General features: G+C 51.2%; 1 protein-coding gene and 1 long non-coding RNA gene across 2 annotated transcripts in view; both read right to left on the reverse strand.

Moving 5' to 3' along the window:
- TESK2 (testis associated actin remodelling kinase 2) overlaps positions 1-3,606 on the reverse strand; it is a 77,475-nt gene extending 73,869 nt beyond the window's left edge. Inside the window, exon 1 of the mRNA XM_040564867.1 lies at positions 3,400-3,606. The gene's annotated coding sequence lies outside the window, so the exon portion shown is untranslated. The remainder of the gene's footprint in view (positions 1-3,399) is intronic.
- A 1,385-nt stretch (positions 3,607-4,991) lies between these two features.
- LOC121073896 lies at positions 4,992-8,539 on the reverse strand. Its single transcript, XR_005822002.1, has 2 exons — positions 8,442-8,539; positions 4,992-5,745 (listed from the first exon to the last, which is right to left on the reverse strand). It is a non-coding gene; the product is annotated as an uncharacterized LOC121073896 (long non-coding RNA).
- Positions 8,540-9,547: the final 1,008 nt, after the last annotated feature.

The following is a 9,547-nucleotide window of genomic DNA, read 5'->3' on the forward strand; positions in this document are numbered from 1 at the left end:
GGCGAGGGGGGAGAACTCCCTCTAGTAACTTGCAAATTTCAGAAAAGCTTCAAAGGATCGTAAAGAACAAAATCTTCGAGAGACTGAATTGACTTTGAGGTCATTAGCCTGGAGGAGAGGGGAAAAAAGGGGGGAGCAAAACATAAGAAATCAAACTAAATAGGTAAAGAGAGCCAAGCTCTCCACAGTTTTGTTCCTAACTGCAGTAATTCACCGTCCTAACAGAGGAAAGGTATTTGGTTTGTCCCTAACTTGGCTTCCTGTCTTTGGGAGAAAGGTAACATCAAATATTTACAGACAGGGTAGCTACCAGCACCAGGGCTCGCACTGCGCTTGGCCCAGCTCATCCTGAGGCTGAAATCTTTTCTGACCGCTTACTGGGGGAAGTCACCGGTCCAGCCTTCCGTCTTAGTCACAACACGACACTTGAACGTGAAAACCCCAACATTTCCTACTTTCATTTTGGTAATATTTTGCTTTAGCCGCCTCTCCCCTGCTGGGGACAGTTCCTAGCTCTGACCAGCACCTCCACAACATATACCTCGCACGGCTAGGGCTGGCACTCCGCAGAAGAGACCTGCCTTAGCCCAGGGACTGCGACACCAGCCCAGAAACTGGGAGCCTGCTAAGCTGCACCACGGTTTTGTAATGCAAACAAACCTCGCAAGAGGCTGAGCTGAAACAAACAGTTCACTTATTTTGTGACTGCAGCCAAGTTTGAAACCAGAAAGAGACGAGACATTAACTTACTGCAAAGCCTGGGCTTCGAGACCAACGCTGTAGGTTTAAAAATACTCGTATAAAGCACGGGCATAAAGCCTGGCACACACTGAGAAGGCAGATAATTGGAAAACACACAAACAACAAAAAAAACACTCGATCCTTATGCCCACAGTAAGGAATTGCCAACCGCTTCTCGAGTCCAAATACAAAACAAAAGTGAACCTGTACAGACGGGCCTTGCAAAAATCTGTTTGTCTCCTCGCCTGGCTGTAGTCACGCCAACGCACAGGGCAGCCTCTAACGTAGTGGCAGGGTCAAACCATCACACTCAGGTAGATCACACACAGTACACAGCTGCTGCTTCAAATGGACAATCTTAATATATTCTGTTTGCCTAAGAAAACATGAAAATTGCAGGACATCCCGAAGGCAGTGGCCTTCCCTATGCTTCTACAGGGCTTGGTAAAGATGCTGAGAAGCAGCAGGCTGACATTTGCTTAGCTCCCGACCAAAACAAAGGGAATCGAAGCCTTTCTATTTTAACACCTCTGTAATCAAGGGATCCCCCCAGCCGCTCCGCCAGGTTTATAGCTGAGGGCCGAGAGCTGTCTGCAGGGTTCTCACGGCAGGCAGGAAGCAACGCTCCGTTGTTTCGGTGCAGCCGGCGAGAAAACCCAGCACGGCAAAGGCGAGGAGAGAGAACAAGAATGCTTGAAAGCGGGGTGAAAATAAAGAAAGCAGGCTGGGTTTCATATCTGACTGATGATTTATACGGCATCACAAAAGACAGCCAACATTTGCATCTTCCATCTAAAAGTGTTATCACCACAGACATTTAAAACGCATCACTCGAATACGGCTGAAGCTCCAGCCCGTGTTCCTGGGTTCAAGCCTCCCTAAGACACCCAGTACCGTGTCTACGCCAGGTACTGGCGGCACAAACACAACAGTAACAGGGTCCCTGATAACTCCTTTGTGACCTTTTGGAGAACAGGGCATCCCAAATCTGCTGCTGTGTTATTGGAGACACTGGTGGTATTTACACATCAACCTGAAGCACCTCGGGTACCGAGAGGAAATCTATAGCTCACAGTTGCGAGCCACAGACCTGGAGTGTACGAAGTCGGGCTTCAACAGCAAAGTTATTTCAAGCAAATCCCCTGCTGGTTGCAAAAGCTGTCACAGCTCTCCAGTGCAGGCAAGGGGACAACCACATAAAAAAGTGGCCTAGCCACTACCAGAAATGTGTTCAACTTAAGAAAAAGTGACAGGGCCATATGAAAAGAAGCTTACTAACTAAGTCAAAAAGAGGACTTGGCAGCAGACAACAGATGGAGCCACCAGGACACAGCGGCTGATTATCAGATGTACTTACTGATAAATATGATAAACATGAAATGAATACACTAAGGAGCTAATAAGGAGGAAAATGGCTTAAAAAAAAAATAATTACAAATGTTGATCATTTTTGATCTTGCCTAGAAGAGCACTTTTTTTGTACCAGGCTGCAAGATACCACGCTACAAGGATAAAATAAGAAGCGTTGCCATTGTGCAAATGCATGGTTCTTGGCTACAGGAATAAAGGAAACCTATGACGCAAGGGAACCACAAGCTTCACTCTTTCCTGCAGCAGGCACAGAAGCAACATCCCTCTCCCTTAGCCCTGCATTTCTTTCATGCATTTGCAAAGTCACTTGCATAAAGAATCACAATGGCAAAAGCACATATGCAAAAGTGGAGGGTACAGCTCGGTTACAGCAGGCCCACAACACCAGAACACTGCATTTGGACCAGTTTTCTCCTTCCACAGCCTGTCCCTGTCTTCTGCTCCGCTCCCACCGCCTGCTGTAACAGAACAGCAGGAAAGATCCAAGCAAGGAGGGGAATAAAAAAAGAAAACCCAACACAGGAGGGCAGACGCTTGGCAGCAGGTACAGGAGCACACCCAGGTACTTTCAGTTCTAGCTAATCATGCTCTGTGTACAAGTTTTATGTGAAAACAAAACAAGATGGACAACGAAGTAACACAGCCGTGTCTACAGCTGCATAGTGCAGTCCTGCACAAGTCCAAAAATGACGCTTTTATTGGCCTGTCAGAACGCGGCATGCAACAATAATTTCCAGAGTTGATGACTAAATAGAAACCCTTACGACTAACCCACTGGGCATATCAGAGCTCCTCATAAAACACCTTATCTTCGGCTGTAAATTCCACCACCTCATTAACCCCGTGGAACTGTGCGCCTGGCGATTTTGCAGCCCACGAAGACACCCTACGACTCCGATCCCTACTAGAAGGTTAGTTTTGAAGACGTTATTTCAGCTGGAGCATGAAGGCTGCCCAAAAGCCAGCCTCAATATCAGCTGTAAGGGTTTTTAGGAGGCCATAAACGTGACTAGAACTCAGCGCGGTGCTCTCGAAGGCTCAGCTTCCAGCTCCCCAGGCACCTCCTGTCAGGGGACCCCAGGGGCGAGCCCCACGCCTCAGAGCAGGGCAGCTCCCCGCTCAACGCGGCGACCCACCCGGACCCTGCAGGCCCCCGGGCAGCTCCCCCCGAACCCTCAGCCTCCTCTCACGCCTCCTCACGGGGCAGCGCCCCGGAGCCAGGCCTCCCCCGCCGCCACCCTGCCCGGGCACCCCCCGCGGAGCTGCGGGGCCGCCCCCGGCCGTTACCTGAGCAGCGGCGGCGGCGCCAGCGGGGCCTGCGGCCGGCGGGAGCTGTCATGGCGGCCTGCCCGGCTCCTCAGCGGCCCGCCGAGGGGAGGCGAGGGGGCCCCATGTGAGGAGCGAGCCCGGCTGCGGGACCCGGGGCCGGAGAGCGTCGCGGCTCCTCCTTCTGCCCCCGCCTCCGCCGCCGCCGCCACCGCCACTGAGCCGCCCCCAGAGCCGGGGCGGCACCCCGACACCCACCGCCCTCCCGTGTAGCCAATCGGAGTCCGGAGAGGGTTGATGGACGGCGGGGTGCGGCCAATGGAGGAAGGGAAGGCAGGCGCGGAGGGGTTCGCAGGTAATCCACGTGAGTGCCCTTTTCTAATTGGCTGAGGGGCGCTTGAGAGGCAGGCGGCTCGGCCAACGGAAGCAGGGACAACAACTCCCAGGACGAGAGCGGGAGCCAGCGGCAGGAAAGAGAGAGGGGCGTTGCTAGGGGCGCCTCGCTCTCATTGGCCAGCCTTTGAGGGCGGGCTATAAATAAGAGAGTTAGCCAGTAAGAGCGCGGTGCACTTTCTGACAGACGGGCAGGAGAGCCAATCCCCGCGTGTTTATAGGCAACGGCGTGAAGCTGTCAGCGGGCCCAGGTGCTCATGGAGGCCCCGCGGCCTGGGCGGGGGGGGCCCTGGCGCCTCACGGCCTCCTCCTGCCCCGCCGTTTAACCCAAACTGATGTTTTCTTCCCTGACCTCATCCTTGGCAATATCTGAGCTATTTTTCCTGAAACTCAAAAAATAAAAAATAAAAAACAAATAAAAAAGTTCGTCTGTTGTAGAGTCTTGTATTCAAAAAAACGAATCCCAAGCAATTCAAACTGGAGGAATTATAACCAAAAATGTTCTCAGACAAGAACGCGGTGCTCAACCTTGCCATAGTAGCAATATGTTCTGTTTTCTCATTACCCTTCATCATTAATTTTGTATCTAAGCTTTTCAGCTTGAGCCAAAACGTGCTCAGGGGACTTTCGTGTTGGAAACATCAGCACCAGTTCTACAGATAACAGTGAACAGAGTTTTACCCTTACAGCTGGGATAAAATCCATAATCTGCATTTTACTGACTGAATTTAGTCTTAGAATTTCCACCCAAATTTACAGTGAGATGTTCTCTGTAAATTTAACTGAAAATTAAATAAATAAATAAATAAATGAAAAAGTAATTCTGCACAGGTAACAGATTAAAAGTGCTTTGTGTGGAAAAAAAAAAAAAGTCTTTTTTTTTTTTTTTTTGATCATTTGTTTCATTTTCCTCCTGGATTTCCCTTGCTAACAGTGATTTTCCCACGCTCCCGAATGCTAAATACCAAGTACATGCAAACATCTATTCTAATGACAGCTCAAGCACAGGGTGCAGTGAAGCTTTTGTAATTAAGCCACTAAACAATGATTAGCATATCCATCATATTTTAATCTGTGACTGAACAGGTGGAACTACTCGGATCTGTCAGTGTCTTCTGCTCTCTGACACTCCAGGAGAACTGAGCTCCAGAATGGGGCTTTTCAGTAAGACTAATCTTTTAGGACTCATTTTTTAGAGTTAAATTTCAGCTCTTTACATTTGACCAAGCGAGTTGAAAAGACTTCACGCAGAAAACGGCGAAATATCTCAGTTTCCTTGGCCATTCTCTAAGTCAGAGTGCAGTGGTCCCTGCTGCTCTGCACCCTGTTTAAGTGTCAGTGCCTTCCAGTTTCATCTCACTGTGCCCCTAGTCCCGGCTGTGTTGGAAGCTATTAGTTAGCTGCAAGATGACATCTGGTGGCAGGTTTTTATTACTTCTCCTTTTGGGATCTAATCGCAGAACTAAAGCAAATGAATTATCTTTCCCCAATTCCCTGTCATAAATTTCACCTCTTTCCTGGTTTCCAGACAAGATATTAGTTGCTTCTGCTTTTGGTCTACAAATGTCTTATTGGTAATAAGCAATAAATAAACATTTATCTCATGTGCTGGTGCAAAGTAGCAGCATTAATATATGCCTGTGTGATTCAGTGAAGTTAACTCGCAACTGGAAACGCATAACACTGCATGAGGTCCTGTGATTTATATCACAAACAATCCATGTTTTGAGAAGGCCTGGGAGATGGGATAGTCTTATGAACACCAGTACCACCTTATCTCAAAGGCAAGGCTTGTGTTTTGAAAGCGGAAAAGAATGGGTTTTGCTGATGACCACATGTGCATGTACAGCAACAGCAGAAACTTTGTCTAAGAAAGTCCCCCTGTCCTTCCTTGCAGCTGGCAGAAATACCCAACAAATCCGTAGCTTCAATATCTGGAGAAGATGGGTGGCTTTTTTAGTCTCCTTCTGTTTCCTGGAGAGAGAAAAATGAACACCGTATTAAAAGACACTTCAAAGGGACATATCAAAGGAAAAGTCTTGCAGATGTTGCGGTGTACTTCGATCTAATCACCTCTCTCTTGCATCGAAGGGTCACACAGCCTGGGAACAGGGCAGGAAGCTCAGCTCCGAGCAGGTATTCCTCTCTCCTCCCCCTGCCCTGGGCTGGCTGCCCCACGCGGAGATCAGCTATGCCAAAAAGCAGTTCTGTGGCTTGCGGTTTGCTCCACTGCTTTCTCGGTCTGACTCTTCCTCAGACAGATCACTTTGGCTTTATAAATATAACCGGTTTGGCAAAAGAACAGCCAAGGATTTTACTGCCACTCACAGGGTGGCAATAAAAACAGGCATCAGAGGTGGATGAGAGCATGGGAGGGGGAATTCCCTTCCACTGGGCTTTGGAAATGCTCCGGAGGCAGAGAAGTTTGGGAGGTTTCTCCTTCCCAAGGAGAAAGATGCTGCAATGAAGCCACACAAGTTTGCTTCCACGGCAGCAGAGCAGGTGTTGTCCCCAGCAGGGGGGTTTTGTGGGGGGCAAAATTAAACAAGTATCAAGCAAAGGGGACTGCCTTTCTGCCTTCCCAGAGGAACAAGGTAGTGGGTAACTTCACAGCACTGTGATGAGAGCAGGCATTTTAGTGACTTAACCCATGAAGCATTTTACGTGATGAAGCCCCTCAAGGAATAACATCCTCTTTAGACACCAGCAGAAATCTGAAGTCATTTCATGGGAGCCAGACGAGAGAGTCCCAGAGGGACTGCCTGGAATTTGCCCCTTGCCTAATGTCAACACTGTCCCTTTTCCTGCCCTGTGCTAGGCAGACATTTCATGGGACAGCCGCAAGTAACGATCCCCGTAGGCTCACAGTCACACACCAAACCCCTGAGATTTCAAAAAGCATCCCAACAGGCTGCCCTGCAGGAGCATCCTCCCACCCTGCCTTGCAGATGGCCTTTGCAGACCGAGACAAGGCTCATTCATGGATGAGAGGGCATTTCCCACTGCTCCAAGCAGGGCAGCGTGCGGCAGGGGATGTGTTTGGACCATGTACTCCTCGCCGTGTCCCAGCCATCCTCACGGCTGCAGGGAGGGCTCTGTGGGGATGCTTGCACGCTGTCCTCTGCACGAGGATTTAAATGTGTGGTAAAGAAGAGTACAGTGATGCTGTCCCACCACCCATGAGGACAAGGCAACCAGCACATCCTCATGTACAAAGCCGTGCTGCAGCATCCCCTGTCAGAGCATCCTCCACTCTTCTCTTACACGAGGCTGCCAGCACAGGAGGCTGAAAGCAGCACAAGGAACTGAAGAGAGCCCGTTTTGGGACAGATGGGTACTCCCTGCTAGGCAGATGCCGTGCTGTGACCGGTGCCGCAGCCTTGTCCTCCCAGCCTGCTCGTCGTGGCCATCTGCTGCCTTGGCTGGGGCTCAGAGCCCATCACGTTGCAGCAGTGCCGTAGCAGGGCTCCAGCCAAGCTGCCGGTGGTGCTGAGGTTATGGAGTGGTGCTGAGCTGGATGGCCACAAGGACGTGCAAACAACGGGGCGGTGGGACAAGGCCGACCCTGAGCCTGGGAGAGCCCCTCAGACCTTGCAAAAATACAGGCTTAAATTTTAGGTTGCTCTGTGGTGGGGTCCCAAAGAGACCACAAAGGCCCGGTAAGCACCGAGGGCAGGGCAGAGCTCTTCAGTTCATCACCCCCGGCCCCCGGGCTCAGGCACCTCCTTGTTCCCCCTGCCTGAGCTTCCTGTGGAGCTCCACAATGTGCACGCATCCAGACCCCTGCTCAGCTCCCTGAAATGCCGCTCAGCTCAGCAAGCCCCGAGCCAGCAAAGTCCCACTGTTTATCGTTCCTCTCCCCAAACAGTTCTCTATCTCTGGAGCTTTGCTCTCCTATCTACTTTTTTGTACCCATTTTGCTTTCCCTTTCTTCCTCTGCCGGGGTGCAGAGCAGCGCAGGGCCATCGGAGAGGAGATGAGTCAGGACAGATGCACAGGGGAAGGACAAAAAGCTCCCAGCCTTTAAGTCAGGTTCACTGCCTGTGTCACTGTTATTAAAAATAGATGAATGGCAGCGCTCTGTGCAGCGGAGGAGTGGCAGAGGAGATGTACTCTCCTGGGCTGCCAAGCAAATGCTCCTTCTGTCTGCCTGCGAGTCACCCAGCAGCATCTTCTGCTCTGGCAATTTCTTTTTTTTTTTTTTTTCTCTGACTCATGAGATTTAATTTTCCTTTGATTAAAAAAAAGTGGTTTTAATGCTTCAGGCTTGGAGAGGAGGAGTGACTCACCTTGGCTTCTCTCTTCTGCACCAGGCAGTCAGCTCCCAGCGAGCCGAAACCCGCTCCCTTAAGGGTCGTTTCCCTTTGGGAGCAGCCCCTCTCAGCCCCTCTCAGCCCCGCAGCACTTCTGGAGCGGGGAGCAGCCATCCGGGGCTGCTGCTCTGGTCCCTCTACCCCAGCCCAACACCGATCATGCCCAACCATCCAAAAAAGCAGGTTTGCCAGGTGACGCAGGGCAAGGCCAGCACAAGATGTGCACCATTAGTGCCCCACAGAGACCCAGCCCCAGCACCGAGCTGGTGCCTCTCTCCCAGCCAGCATCTCTCCTCCTCCTCCTCCCCGTGCCCTTTCCTCCCCCCAGCCCTTTTGCTCCCACTATTTTGTACTCACTCATTTTCTGTTACCCTCTTCTTCCTATTGAATGAAGATAATCAGAGTTACCATCCCTGGCCTGCTCCCTGCCTTGGCTGCCAGCCAGAAGCAAAAGGACAGGAACTAAATGAAGCCTCTGCAAAGAGAGTGAGACGGGGGCAGAAATCAGTGCCGTGGGTTTTGAGTGTGAAACTTTCATTCAGGAAATATTCCAAGTCCTCAGCTCTCTTTGCTACTCAGACCTGGCTGCTCTACGTGCTGATCAATTTTGCACGAGTGTTTTTGATCCTTGAGAACATCCCAGGGGACTAACCCTGAGCAATCCACAGCCCCTGCGTGATCCACACACAGAGGACTGCCACCCGCTGTCTAAGGGGAATATTTCTCTCCGTTCATGAGAAATCGGCAGTGCTCCAGCAGGACATTACAAAGTGCTCCCTCGTTTTGTTCCCCCCTCTGCGGTGGGGAAAGCATCACGCCGACACTGACACATTTCTCGCTCCCAGCCGCCCCATCCCTGCTATGGGGAGCCCAAGGTGTCTCATTAATGTGTTAATCATAACCCTAATGAGGAGTGCCGAGATCAGCTAAAGTAATAGCGTTGGCCTGCAGGGGGGCTCATCTGCACGGGTTTATCGTGCTGCTCACCAGCCCCTTTGGGGAACGCCAGCCCAGGGCTCTCCTTGTCACCCAGCTGTTGAAAATCCCCCGTGCCACATACACACGCTTAATTAGAGCGGAGGGACCCGCAACCTTGACAACTGAGAGCCGCTGTCTAGAAGCCAGCTGAGACAGATATAGCTTCGGTGTCTCCGGAGAGAGACCAGAGAAGCGACGTGGGTCAGAAGCACGCGGGCGTTGGACGTGTGCGTGGGTCGCATCCAGCCGAGGTCGCCGGGGTGTGCACCGCGAGGAGCGGAGGTGCCCTGGTCCCGCACACGGGGCTGGGCGGTGCCCGGCAGCAGCAGGCTCCTGCAACTTCCCAAAATGTTGTAAATGCGCTTCAAATAATTCCCTTTAAGGACTGGGAAGTTTGTAAAGGCCCGATTACTTCTGCCTTGACGGGATGCCAGAAAACAGCGCGTCTACTTTGGGTGGCAGTAAGAGGTTAGAAATACATTTCC

This window comes from Cygnus olor, chromosome 8 (assembly GCF_009769625.2).
Source record: "Cygnus olor isolate bCygOlo1 chromosome 8, bCygOlo1.pri.v2, whole genome shotgun sequence".
NCBI classification, from domain to species: domain Eukaryota; kingdom Metazoa; phylum Chordata; class Aves; order Anseriformes; family Anatidae; genus Cygnus; species Cygnus olor.